Below are 14,994 nucleotides of genomic sequence, written 5' to 3'. Positions count from 1 at the left end.
CCTGCCTCTTCAGCTGTGAACTGAGGCATAGGTGAGGACATGACTAGGGTTGAAGGGATTCTATCCACTTCAATTTCTTAATCCAACTGCTCTGTCGAAGCAGTAGAAGGAGTTTCTTCATCGGATTCCTCAGGAATCACATAATCTTCACCAAATCGAACAAGGTCCTTTGATGGCATGAAAGAGACAGGAATGGCATCAATTGGATTTTCAGTTGAACTTGTCAAAGGCTTCATTTTCTTCGGAGTTGAAGAATCTGATGAAGCTGATGCCTTCCTCTTTTTCATCGCTGCATGCTCTGCAGCCTTGGTCTTCTTCACATCTAATGCAGATGGAAGGATCAGAGTTGGGGTAGGTGCAGGAGGTGCAGAGGACTTTGGATCATTTTCTTCAGGCGCAACTGTTGCAGTTGCCCTGACTTCTTCATTTTCTTCAGGCGCACCACTAGTGGATGCCCTGGCAATATCTTCAGTGGCCGGAATGGAGTCATCAGCCCTGGCACTCTCATTTTCTTCAGCAGCCTGATTGTCATCAGCGGTGCTGGCATGTTCTTCAGTAGGCTGAGCAGATGCTTCAGCCGGTGTAACTTCAATGTGCACAGGAGGAGCAACACTTGAAGTGAATTTCTTCGTCGGATTTACAAACCGATCCTTGGCGCCCTTCCAATCAGCATAGTAGTGATCAAACTCATCACTCAATTGCTTGATTTCAGCTTGCAAGGCAATGAGCTGATCAGGGGTGAGAGTGAGGACATTGTCCTTGAGGTAGCGCTGTTTCTTGTATTGCGCTTCCTTCAGCCTTCTGCCTTCTTCAAATTTCCACTTTTCTTCCTCAATGAAGGCAGTTAGAACATGACTTTGACCAAGAGTGAGGTTCATCTTCGTCAAAGGCGTGTTAGGGTCCTTGTGCCATAAGTCAATGAAGTCGAGGATCAACTTTGGATCCAATAGTAGTGGCACGTTGCTACCTTTGGCTCTAGCGGCCCTGGCTTGCCTCTCTCTGATGATTTCGGCAAGTTCTTCATCATCAGCGTCATCATCATTAGAGGGAACTTGGAAGGCGACTTGTTTCTTGTGAGGACTTGGTCGAAGGCCTCGTCCAGCAGTGGCCTTTTTCTTCAGCAGAGAGGGGCCAGCTGAGGAATTTGGTGCAGCTGAGGAACTAGTAGATGCTCCTAAGGAAATGGAGATGCCAGTGGTCCTTTGGCACGTGGCAATATGCACAGGTGCCGAGGATTTGGTTGGAGCAGCTGATGACTTTGTCGGAGGAGCTGAGGACTTTGAAGGAGGAGGAGCAGACTGAGGAATTTGCCGTGAGGGCTTTGAAGATTCTGGCCTTGAGGGCATTGCTAAGGAGCTTGGCCGTGAGGGCATTGAAGAAGAAGCGCTTGTCTTGTGAGCAGGCTTCTTAGGCATCGCCTTCCTGGGCTTACTAGCAAAGGCCTCAGTAGCGGTAGCAGCAGCAGCAGAGTCTTCATTGAATCTCCCCACTGCTTCCTTTGCTTGTGTGGTCAGTTTGGCCTGGCACTTTGCCCATTCATCAGCATAGTCCTCACCGCGCTTGAGGCTGGTGGGATCTGCCACTTGGCCTGGTGCCAATGGAGGTCTTGAGCATGGAGGGTTGAGCGTGAATTTCTTCATATACTTGGGAGTGACATACCTGTACTCTCTCCATTCTCGTGCCCATCTCCTCTCTATCTTTTGAATGCGCACTTTGCGCTGATTTCTATCTTCCTTAGGGGGTGTGCAGTACCCAGCATAAATGTCCTCAGGGATTTCAAATGCAGTATTTACCTCAAGCCTCTTTCCTCCCTTCTATGGCTTCTTACCATCGTCCATTTTCTTCAGCTGAGGAATATGAACAACTAAAGTTTCTGAAGAGGTATGCAACTTTTCTTCAAGGAACGCTGCAAATGAGTTAAGTTGATGAGAACCTAGTGATTCAGCAGCGGACATTTGTACCTGTGAACAGAGTATAGTTGCGAGGAATTTGGAGAGGTCATATGCGTTCTTAGAAGATTTTCAAAAGGAATAGGTTTGAGGAATTTGACCATATGAGTCTTGAAGAATTTCACTAAGCGTTCTTTGTCTTAGGTTCCAGAGTTGTAGATTGAGGATCCACACAATTGAGGAATCTTGAAGAAAATCATTGCTTAGAGAACCGAATCAAGAACATATAACATGTGAGGTGTTTAGTGTGTGAAGATTTGAAGAGCAAACACCTTTGAAGATTTTCAAGAAAAACACATGAATCAAAGCGGGCAGTAAAAGTAACTTTTAATTACTCGAAGTGAAGAACACGATGAACTGGGAAGTGTAGGAGTGAAGTTCGTCCGTTCAGATCTTCCACGCCCTAACTCGGCAGAGGAAGACGGCTACGGCGGCGGTGGAGTGAAAAAATCCGCAGCCGGCGCGAGTATGACGACGACGAGGTCGAGGCAGTGAAGCTTTTCCTCACCGGCGATGATGAAGTAGTAGCGGTGCTAGGGTTTCGGGAAGCTCGAGCGGGAGTGAGATCGAGTGAAGTAAAAGTGAAGTGAGGAAGAGGCAAGGGTATTTATAGTGGCAGTGAAAAACTGTACGCCCGAAGATTTCAGACGGACGTGCCCCTGGCCCTTCTCATTCACGTGACATGTGTCACCCATGTATTGTGAAGTGGCGATCTTGTAGGATCGTGGGTGAATAGATAAGAATTGTCGTGGGATGCGGAATGGTTTGAGCGGCAAAGCCGAAAATTTAGATAAGATTATTTGAAGTTTCCGTTCGCAATTTCTTCAGCTGTCAAGGACACAGTGAAGATTTTGAGCGAGTTTCAAATTAGAATGCACATGAAGAATTTGTGAAAAGACTGGGTTGAGTTTAGCATAGAGGGGGAAGAGTCCGATCACATTCACTTAGCAGAAGAAATCAACTTGGAGAAATAGCAATAAGTGAATGTTGTAGAGGACATAAAACTCATATATATATATATATATATATATATATATATATATATATGTATATATTCAAATGAAGAACAATATCGGAAAGAGTTAAGACAATGCAAAGTTGAAGAATTTGAAAAACTGAGGAATTTCAAAAACGAAGAAAAACTCAAATTGAAGATTTTCAACTTTGGTTGGTGGCGTAACCCACCGTATAAGAAAGCTAATTTCAGACACCACATACAATTGTCGTAGGGCTCTGAGAATCAATTTCTTCATTGATTTCTTCACACTTAGAGGGTTCGTCTTCATTGATTGAAGAAAACCGTTACTTCGTGTGTTGCGCATCTAAGTCATCAAGTTAGCATAAGTGTTAGGATGTGTGTCCATTTCAGAGAAAAATTCGAAGATTCTAGGATATTTAACTCACACCGCAACTTGCTAAATCTCTTCTCATCCAAGGGCTTAGTGAAGATATTGGCCAGTTGATATTCAGTGCTAACATGGTCGATGGAGATGTCGCCCTTCAACACATGATCACAAAGAAAATGGTGACGAAACTGGATGTGCTTTGTCTTCGAGTGCTGAACTGGGTTATGAGCAATCTTGATAGCGCTCTCATTGTCGCAGTAGAGAGGCACATTCTTCATGTTGATGCCATAGTCCTTGAGTGTTTGCTTCATCCATAGTAATTGAGCACAGCATGATCCAGTAGCAATGTACTCAGCTTCTGAAGTGGAGAGTGATACGCAGTTCTTTTTCTTTGAGGACCAACAGACCAAAGATCATCCGAGGAAATGGCATGTGCCCGATGTTGACTTGTGGTCCACGCGATCGCCAGCATAGTCAGAGTCTGAATATCCAATGAGATCAAATGAAGAGCCCTTGGGATACCATAATCCAAGTGTTGGTGTGTGAGCTAGATATCGAAGAATATGCTTCACAGCCTTATGGTGTGATTCCTTTGGTGTAGCTTGAAATCAGGCACACATGCAAACACTAAGCATAATATCTAGCCTAGATGCACATAGGTACAATAAAGAGCCAATCATGGAGCGGTATACCTTTTGATCGAAGTCTTGACCATTTTCATCAGTGCATAGATGGCCATTTGTGGGCATTGGAATTTTGACCCCTTTGCAGTCTTGCATGCCGAATTTCCTCAATACATCTTTGAGGTATTTCTCATGAGATATGAATATGCCATTGCGTTGTTGACGAATTTGAAGACCTAAAAAGAATTTCAATTCTCCCATCATAGACATTTGATATTCTTCACTCATCATATAGGCAAATTCATCACTATAACGTTGGTCAGTACAACCAAAGATAATATCATCAACATATATTTGGCTCACAAACAATTCATCATCATAAGATTATGTGAAAAGAGTTGGGTCGAGTGAACCGGGTTTGAAGCCTTTCTTCATGAGGAATTCCTTCAAAGTATCATACCACGCCCGAGGGGCTTGCTTAAGGCCATACAGGGCCTTGTTGAGTCTGAAGACTTTGTCGGGATTGTTTGGATCTTCAAAACCTGGGGGTTGAGCAACATACACTTCTTCCTCAAGCTTACCATTGAGGAATGCACTTTTCACATCCATTTGATATAAAGTGATATTATGATGGTTAGCGTAAGCAAGTAATATGTGAATAGCCTCAAGTCTAGCAACAGGTGTAAAAGTTTCATCGAAATCAATACCCTCAACCTGTGTGTAGCCTTGAGCTACAAGCCATGCCTTATTCCTCACCACAAGGCTATTTTCATCTTGCTTGTGGTGGTAGATCCATTTTGTGCCAATGATGTTGTGCTTGCAAGGATCTGGACGTTTGACCAGTTCCCATACGTTGTTGAGCTTGAACTGATGTAATTCTTCTTGCATAGCCTGAATCCACTCAGGCTCCAGAAATGCTTCATCTACCTTAGTGGGCTCTGAGATAGAGACCAAAGCAAAGTGCCCACAAAAGTTAGATAAATGTGAAGATTTTGAGCGTGTGAGAGGACCTGGTGCTTCAGTGTCATCAATGATCTTCTCAATTTGCACTTCATTAGCAATGCGAGGATGAGTGGGTTGTCTTCGAGGAATTTGATCAGCACCATTTTCTTCAGGTGCGCCAGCCCGGCGATCATCACGATCTGGAATGAATTCTTCAACAGATTCTTCAGTAGGGATGACATCCTCAGTAGCCTAAACTTGATAGAATCCTCAGGTGCTGGTTCATCTATCACAAAAGGTAGGTGCTCTCTTTGCGAGCCATTAGTTTCATCGAACCGCACATCTACAGTTTCAACAACTTTGTGAATAATGCTATTGAAGACTTTATAGGTGTGCGAGTCCTTTCCATAACCAAGCATAAAACCTTCATGTGCTTTCGGTGAGAATTTGGAAGTGTGATGAGGATCTCTAATCCAACATTTAGCACCGAAGACTTTGAAATAACTCACATTGGGCTTTTTGTCAGTGAGGAGTTCATAACCAATTTTCTTGAAGAATTTGTGAAGATATACCCTGTTGATGATGTGGCACGCAGTATCAATCACTACAAAAAAATACACTTCCGTGATGATACGTGTTTGTCACAGTAGGTCGTGTTTTTTGTCATGCATGTACATCCATGACAAATTTATGACAGAATCAAGATAGTCATGTCTGTGCTGTCGTAGAAGTGTTCCATGACATTACGAAAATTATCATCACAGAAGTGTCCACTTCCATGACGAAAAATCGCGCGTCACAGAAGTGCTTTCGTCAAGGGTGACCGACACGTGGCATCCACCGTAACGGAACGTCGTTAAGCTATCGGGTCAGGTTTTGGATCCGATAACCCATTAACAGCCCCGACCAATGGGAAATTTTCACGTGTAAAATTCTTATTGGCCGGACGAAACACGTGTCAGCTCGTCAGTGGGTCAGATAGGCGCCTATGATATGTCGACACGTGCCACGGCCCACCACTGGCCCCTTTAGCTTACAAAGCCGACTCGTTTAACTTGGTCAAAAGTTAACGGGCTGGCCCATGAAAAGCCTGTTAACGGTCTCTTCGCAAATAGCCCATTTTACGGCCCGTTTACTCACGGCCCGTTAGGCACTAAAGGAAATCGGCCCAACAACGTCATGTGGGCCGTCAAATATAACACCAGCCCATTTCACTTTTGGCCCATGTATGGCCCACGACGTCTTTCGGCCCATATGAGGCCTTCGTATCTTTCGGCCCTTTACAGGCCCACGGTGACACTAGCCCATAATGAACAGTAATTTTCTTTGTACCCGTTAACGGCCCGTGATTTACATGGGCCGTTTCCAGCCCATGTTAGCTTTCTGCCTATTGGCGGCCCATACGTTCTTGGGCTCCTTTTCGGCCCTCGATTACTTCTGGCCCGTTACTGGCCTACTCCCCAAATGGGCCAAATTGGGCCCATGGCAAGAGTTGGCCCGCTACTGGCATGTTCCACAAATGGGCCAAATTCGGCCCATGGCAAGAGTCGGCCCATTATTGGCCTGTTACCCTAATGGGCCAAATTCAGCCCATGGCAAGAGTCGGCCCGTTTCTGGCCAGCCCGTCCTATATTCTGGCCCATTAACGACCCGTTATGCCTGTGACGGAATTAAGCTTTTGCAGTCCTACGGCCTGTTAACGGCCCGTTACCGTGCTGGGCCGATACCAATTACGCCCGATTACGACCCATGTAGACCCATTTATCCGACGACCCGAGGCCCACCGATTACAGGCCCATTTATCGACGGCCCGTAGGAGACCCATGGATCCTACGGCCCGTATATGGCCCATGGGTAGTTGCGGCCACTAGCAAACCAGGGAAAAAGAAGACTAGGAAATAAATAAGGCCAAAACTAACGCTAGGCTATTAAGGCGATTGCACAGATTACATCCACTCGGCATCAAAGATCGCCACCAGTGCAAATATAGGGAACACCCTACACTATACAAAAATGGCTTGCTGTTTTCTTCAGCGGGTGGCTGCACGTTAAGAATAAATTTTGTATCGCACCAAAACTAATTACAACTATATAACAAAAGGAAGGTTGGCATAAAACTTAACAGTCTAGCAGATAAATGCACCACCAGAAGTTCAGAAGCTCGGTTCATTTGACCTGACTGTTACGTTTTCATGATGTATTGTCCGATGGAGCACCATAACCCTCGCCTTCATTTCCCCTAGGCTCCTGAACAACATAGAAAATGTCTGATAGTCTGGTTTCAAAACCATGCATGTCTTGATGACATTGAGCAATGTTTCTCCTTGTTTCACAAAGGGCCTCTGTTAGGAATGGACTTGTGTCTGGAGCTCAGATACAACATTGCTTTGAGCTTGCATATCTTGATCATGAGGCAGTTTGGACGATATTGCCTTAACAACCAACCCAGTATTACGCAGGAACGTGCTTTTGGCACTGTTAGTGGACAGGTACTGACCCACTGCAGCAAGAGCTGACATTGCGGTTATAGTTGCCTCGCCACCTTCAGAAGGTGGCGGTTCCACCATTTTTTCCATAGCTCGCTGAAAAGTTGAGGTTTTACATTAGTAGTACCAGAACACAAGATATTAAGGAGGCAGCAAAACCAAACAAAATAGCTTTGGTCTATATACAGAACTTATTCTGGTGAACCCATGTAAAATATTAGTTGTATTTTATTGCAAAGTACATAATAAAACCAGGTTCCAAACATATGACCATGTACCATCGCTAATGTATTGTCTATTTCTTCACATTATATTAAGGGCTAAGGATAAAGAGACGAAGTTTATAATACGGTAAGCATAGTATGACATCATTCATATCACAAAACAACTGAGAGCAGACAAACAGGCAATTGTAACGTTGTGTGGGAAAGTCCAGCATGGAACTAGATTACGGGTCAAGATCAAAGGAACATCACTCCTCCCTTTTAAACCTTGTAAGGTGCAATGATACGCTAAGACAATTGTGTATAAAATTGAAAAGAGTAATAGACATTGGATGCAAACCATGCAGTTGAAGGCACAAGTCAGAGTAAGTAGTAGTTAAAAGGCATGAGGATTAAGGACTTACAATAGCGGCTTTGACTGGTGTAGTCATGCCCTTCTTCTTGCCAGTGTGACAGTCCTTGAAGATTTCCACATCATTTGGTTCAGGTACTTTTTGGCCCTTGCGGGCTTTCCTCTGCATTTCGAACAAGTCAATATAGATCTGATAATATGGTACAGCGAAAAGAGTGAAACAATAGCTAATTACAAGAGCCTCGCAGTGTGCAATATAGCTACGAGATCCCGTCGTCTGTTGGAATTTCACTTTCGTACGGTTGGCCTTGTTCTTTGAACAGTTCACCTACAAGAAGATAGATTTGTGTGGCACATGCGTCAATAGGACTTCAACATGTGATCTGATCACATATATATAATGTACCTGATACTTCGGATCAGACCAGTGTTTAACATGGCCCCTCCAGTCTTCATCCGATATATTTTCCACTGGAGATGTTTGGGAAAGTTCACTGTTAGCCTTGCCTTCAAAGTGAGTTTTCCTCAAGTTATACCGATACTGTCGCAGAGCAGACTTGAAAACATGGGTGCAAGCTTGTCTAGTTGCATCATCTTGGCTATCCAACTTGAACCTCATCTGTTGAAAATTATGGGAGTCTCATTATCAGCAACCTAGAAAGTATGGGACAGAGCAAGATGATATTACTAGTTTCCATACATAACCATACTTACAGATAAATGGTCGAGGAAGGTGTTGAACTGGGTTTCGTCTTTGTCATTCCTGTACTGAATCCATGTTGAGAGGATACATACATGACACCTAACGGCAACTGCTGCCTCTGATACTAACTTGGCTGACTCTGTAGTATCACGTGGCCTTTTTAAACCTGCCTCAAAACGGATCTCCATTCTTCCTCCTCTAGATTTAGTTAACCTATCGAGCATTATCCCTGATGTTTGTTTCCTCTTGCTCCTAGGTGCTAGTCCAACAACGAACATAGGAAGTGTTAGTGTACATCAAACTATGAGACTACATATAAAGAAGCATGCAACTATAACTTGACTCCAGCAACTACCTTCTTGATGTTGAAGCTCACAAGGTTCATCTGATATTGCTAACTCGTCTTGTGTCAAGAGTGCTTGGGAAGTAGTGTCAGGTGGCAAGGGAGCTTGGGAACGTGCTTCTAGCTCAGTTGACGCACGAGTATGTCGTGCAACTGGTAGTACTGTGGTAGGTGTTGCAAGAACTAGGGTTGTCTCTGCTTGTTTGGTGGCAGCTATTTCTTTCTGTTTGGCTTTTTTTGCAGCTCGTGTAGCATGGGATGCCGTGTTTGTAGAATTTTCCGCTGGACTTTCACCTTCTATTGCACCATCAGTACCAGCAGAATCTACAGGATTCATCCGCTTCTCATTCCCTGCCATTCTGTGTTTCTTCCTCTTTCTTTGTGCCATGTTAAGTCAAGCCGACAAGAAAAACGAATAAAAATTTAGTTCTTCAGAACAAATGGATGCATGATGCAGACTGAACTTTGATGTTAGACAACCACATGATAGGAGGATGTAATGTGTATGAAAAATAGGACGGAAGAGATAACCAGAACTATGATGTGTAAACTAAGAAGAAGACATTTCACCAAATTAGAAGCAATGCAATGGAAGGTAGACACCATATGAAAGATGCTACAAATATCGCTCTGCCAAGTTAACAGTGTCTCAGCATAAATGACGTTTAAACAAATGTGAAGCAGTACAAGAAATAAATCATATGCAAGATGCAAACAACATCACACTACCATGTTAGAGGTCTCTCATCATTAGTGCCATTGCATATTCACATCATTGCATATTCACAGCTTATGATGTGTAAACTAAGGAGAAGGCATTTCAACAAATTAGAAGCAATGAAAGCTAGACACCATATGAAAGATGCAACGAATATCACTCTACCAAGTTAAAACTGTCTTGTCATAAGTGCCATTTCAAAAAATTAGTAGTACAAGCTAGAAAAGAATGTGAGATGTAACCTATATCACACTCCGAAGTCAAATGTGTCTTATGATAAGTGATTGTTGCAGGTTACACAATAGTAGTAATTTGATGTAAGAACATGGTGTGATAGACAGATATTGTATGTTCTAGAAACAGGAACACGTGTCTTATTCAAGTATAATGTGTAAAGTAAGCAAATGGAATTCAACAAAATTAGAAGCAATACAAGCTAGACATCACACATAACATGCAACCACATATAACAGTGCCAAGTTAGAGGGAGCACCAGTGATGCTGCACTAGGGGAGACGTGCTCATCATAAACACAGCTTTGTTGAGTGTCTATGCATGTGTTGTCTTGGAAATCATCTTGGGGTGTGGAGGAGTAGAAACTGTAGAGGCCCTCCGTTCGGAAGGAGCACCTTTATCTATTGTCTTGCTAACTTCCTGCCGCTTTATTGATTTTGAATTGTCAAGTAAAACCGACAAGAAAAAGCTATAAAATTCTCTCTTCAGAACTAATTCATGCATGATACTGACAATCACTACTTTGATGTAAGGCAAACACATGATACCAGGATGGAATATGTACGAAAAACAGGACGGCATGGCATGTTCACAACTGTTTGTGTAAACTAAGCAGAAACCATTCCAGCAAATAAGAAGCAATGCAAGCTAGACACCACATGAAAGATGCAACCAATATGACTCTGCCAAGTTAAAAGCGTCCCATCATAAATGGAATTTCAACAAATTAGAAGCAGCGCATGCTATAAAGCATATGAAAGATGCAACTAATATCGCATTGCATATACTAAAGGTGTCTCGTCATATTGATTGATGCGGGATACAAAAAAACAATAGTTTTATGTAAGGACATGCTTAATAGATAGATGTACTATGTACTAAATATAGGAAGGCATGTCAGATTAACAGGTATAATGTCACATTTACAGGAGTATAAGCTAAGCAGACTAGCACATGCAATTTAACCAGATTGGAAGAATTACAATCTAGACACCTTATGCAACATGCAACCACATATCACGCTGCCAAGTTAGAGCAAGCACCTGCGATGCTAGTGTAGAGGAAATGCTGTAATCAACTACAGAGCTACGTTCACTATCTTCATCTAGCATTTCTATTTCTTGAGAATCATGTCGGGAGGCTGAGGCTGCATTCTTTAAATGAGGAGTAGTCCCCTTGCCTGCCTGCCTTATCATAACTGATTGATGAGGGATACACAAGAACATTAGTTTGATGTAAGAACATGGTTAATACACAGATGTACTAGTATGTACCAAAAACAGAAAGGCATGTCATATTCAAAGGTATAATGTGTAAGCTAAGCAGATGCAATTTAACCAAATTGGAAGCAATACAAGCTAGACATCCGGCTGGAGTGGTGAACATGATCATCTAGGACCTGAGAGCCTGGTGGGAGGCGGGCTGCTTCACCACCATCGCGGCTTTTTAGTTGGCTTCCAGGTGATGCTTGTCTTTGCTGAGCTTGTCACTGGCTCGGCTAGTGCCCTGACTAGCTATTTGTCTTCTGGTGCTCACGGGATGGTGGTTCATGTAAAAAATATCTTTCCTTATCCTAATAAAGACCGACTTCGGCCTTTCGAATACAAGCCAGACACCATATGGAACATGCAACCACATATGACACCGTGAAGTTAAAGCAAGCACCTGGGATGGTGGTTCATTGCGAGCGAGGTCATCAACTCTAGAGCAACGTTTACCGTCTCCATCTGCTGACACTGCACCCTTTAAAGCGTTGTAACGTGCCGTGCCTAGCCGCGTAGAAAGCTGGCATGACTTGTCTCTTTTCTTTTTTGCTTCACTTTCAGCAGACTCTGAAATACCCTTGCATAAAAACACAATAGTGAGAGTATGGATGAAGTGTGTGCAGAACTAGTGCACTGTAAAAGTAGCAGATAGCAGGTGGCTGAAAAATAAATGACAAGAGCCATATGATAGCTCTACAACATTGCATGGCAAACAAAATTAGATTCTACTCCGTATGATTTTGTAATATATGAGCACAGGAAATGCAGGTACTCCTCCAGCACACCACCACATGTGGTCATATCTAAGATAACAGTCGACTGAAAATAAATAGGCCAGTCGATTTTTAGTGAACCGTCTAATCTATAAGGAATGGGCAGATGGCCTTTGTCTACCTCCTGCCAGTCACTGTTGACGATCTTTCTCGAACCGCCAGCGACCACCGGCCCAGACCCGTGCCTCCGCCGCCCCGCCCTCCCATCGACCTCACACCACCGTCGTGCTTGGCAGCACCCCCAAGCCATCCCTTTAATCTCGGCCGACCTCCAGATCGAGCGCCAGTAGCTCTAGGCCGCACATGCCCCTAAGATAAACACCAAGGCGCTGCTTCCCCGGCGTAATAGTCGTACTAGCGCCTGTTACGTCGGGGAATGCTTCCGTTAATTGGGAATCAACTGGCCAGAAATTGAAATTCAGGGGGGCGACGGACCTCTAGCTAAGGTGAAATAGTATATGAGGAGAAACCTTGTGCATTGCGAGTTACTAGGAACATCTAGTATCAAGAAGAAGCGGTCAACTAAATACCGTGCAAGCAGAGACGTAAGATTTGCATGAATAAGGGAAGAGGAGTACCTTCTTCGGTTGCCGGGGTGGTCACCTCCACATGTCGCGCCGATCTTCTTCTTTTTATCGGGGAAACCGATGTTCTGGAGGGTGCACGGTTGGACAAACCCATGGCCAAATTGTTGACTGTGTTGCCGTGGCCGTATGTCGGCGGAGGGGAAGCAGATCCGAGGCGGCAAAGGACGGCGTAGCAGGAACAGCTCCGGTGCGGTGGAGGGTGGCGAAGTTGGAGCGGCAGCGGTGAGGCGCAGGACGGCGTGGTTGAACTGGCTCGGGTACGAACGGCTCGGTCTCGGCTTCAACTACTAGCCATGGAGGGCATTGCGGTTGAGGTTGCGGTGGATGACGACGTCAGGGTATCGGCTCCGGCGTGATGGAGGTGGGCGGCGGTTGATGGGTGGGATGGGATGGCGGACAGAGGACGCCAGGGTTTTGCGGCTGGTGGAGAGGTAGTTTTGGCGCCCACGGAGTACGAATGGGGAATCGGACGGGTGGGGGAACCATGTTTCGGTCTGGGACTCACTTGTTTTTGGCTTTTTTGAATAGAAGATGGGACGCGCTTGTTTGAAATTTGGGGAAAGTACAAACTTTCCCCCCCCCTCTTAAATTTCGGACCTACTGCGGGTTGGGGGTAGGATGGTAATCCCAGGTGTCCCAAATAGTGGGCGGTAGTGATTTCGGTCACGCCCATGTGTGCTTAGGCGGCCATTGTGTATGAATGTTTTTCGGAGGTGGTTGCGTGGCGTCTAGATGAAGCTACAAACCTACCCCGGTTTAGACCTTTGGACATCGGGCCGGTAGGTTTCACGGGTCGGAGTTATTAGAAAAGTAATTTCCTTGTACTACCAAACATTGGTCTCACGCGGTTTCGGGCGAGTAGAGGCTCTTTTGGTGCTTCGTTCGAAATTTTGAAACACAAGCATTCACGTTTAGAGTACTCTTGAACTATGAGGATTGACCTAAATAGACAACGTTATATTTGACCTTGTATGTTTGAAAACCTCATTAAATTATCCGCTTCCTTTTGAAATTTTGACACTTGAAAATCCTATAACTACGATTATTTTGGAATGGGGGAGCTAAATTTGAATCTATTTTGTACACGACTACATATGCTATTATGTACAAAATCAGAGCAAAGATTGGTACCCCCATAGTTTAGGTATGGTTTACAAATGCCATGTTATCAAATTCAAATAATTGAATGGACTTCATGTTGAATTCAATTTTTTTAAACCACCTTAGGTTGAATTCAAATGTATGCTAGTTCATAGGTAGCTATTTATAAATGTCCATTGTGTAAATTTCGTATGTATAATATGCTTTACACACACAACATGAACTATACTCACGTTTATATTCAATTGCTAAAGTGTTGCATTGTCTGGAGTTCAAAATACTAACTATGTGGATCAATTGTGTCGAATAATAACATAGACATGCTCAAATTCGATAGAATCTAGATATCTGATGGATCAATGACTGCTCCTTATGCCAATTGCGAATATCATGATCCCATCCTAATATTTGGATACAATTTATATCTTTAATCAATGTGTAGAGCAGTCTTTTACGTGTAGTTTCACTCCCCATCGGTGGTCTCTCACACAAGCTCACACACTCTCTCCCGAGGTGCAGTGGCGGAGCTATGTGTGCTCTTGGGGGTGTTGTGCCCCCCCCCCAGCCTAAGCAAAAAGTGTGAAGGAATTTTTTTAGAGGGTTTAGATGAGTATAAATTTAGTATTTGGCCCCCTCAGGTCTGCCAGTTTACCATTTGCCCCCCCTAGACTTTCTTCCTAGCTCCGCCAGTGCCGAGGTGTCTTTCTTGCACACATGTTATAGATATAACCCTCCCTCCCTCTCGTAACCATTTACAACTATTTTCACTAACCTTTATCACAAGCACTCTTCCTCTCGCAAATATACACACGCACAATCCTCGCCGACCCTTTCTATATACATGGACCTGCCTACGTGTCTCATGTACGCACATTAGCTTTACGCATGTCTCTCACGCATTATCTCACACCTCTCTTCCTAATCGACGAGTATGATTCTAGCAGAGCATTCTGTAGGATGCCCCTTAAAGTTAGGTTGGATGAATAGTAATATCAGAGATAAAGGGGTTACCTTAGTCCGAGAACCTAGGGTTACAAATCCTAGCCGGCTTTGTCAGTGGACACAGAGTCCTTCACAATTCTGCTATCTTTGTCTTGTATGCCTAGTCATCCATGGGTCTTCCTAAATGTGTCAGGGGCCGACCAATGTGGCGCAGGGCGGAACCAAACGAAGGGCCTCACCTCGACCCACCGGACCTCACGCGGTGACACACCCTCTGCCCCCACGTCTCATTATCTTCTCACACCCACACATACCAACACAAACACCACACACACAGAAAATTTCTCCTGGTGCCTCTATTCCCTCCCCCTTGCATATACACACTCAAGGGAATGGAATCTCTTGT

The sequence above is a fragment of the Triticum aestivum genome, chromosome 6B (assembly GCF_018294505.1).
Source record: "Triticum aestivum cultivar Chinese Spring chromosome 6B, IWGSC CS RefSeq v2.1, whole genome shotgun sequence".
Lineage (NCBI taxonomy): Eukaryota > Viridiplantae > Streptophyta > Magnoliopsida > Poales > Poaceae > Triticum > Triticum aestivum.
The sequence above is the reverse complement of the archived record's forward strand: the minus strand, read 5'-3'. Positions refer to the sequence as shown.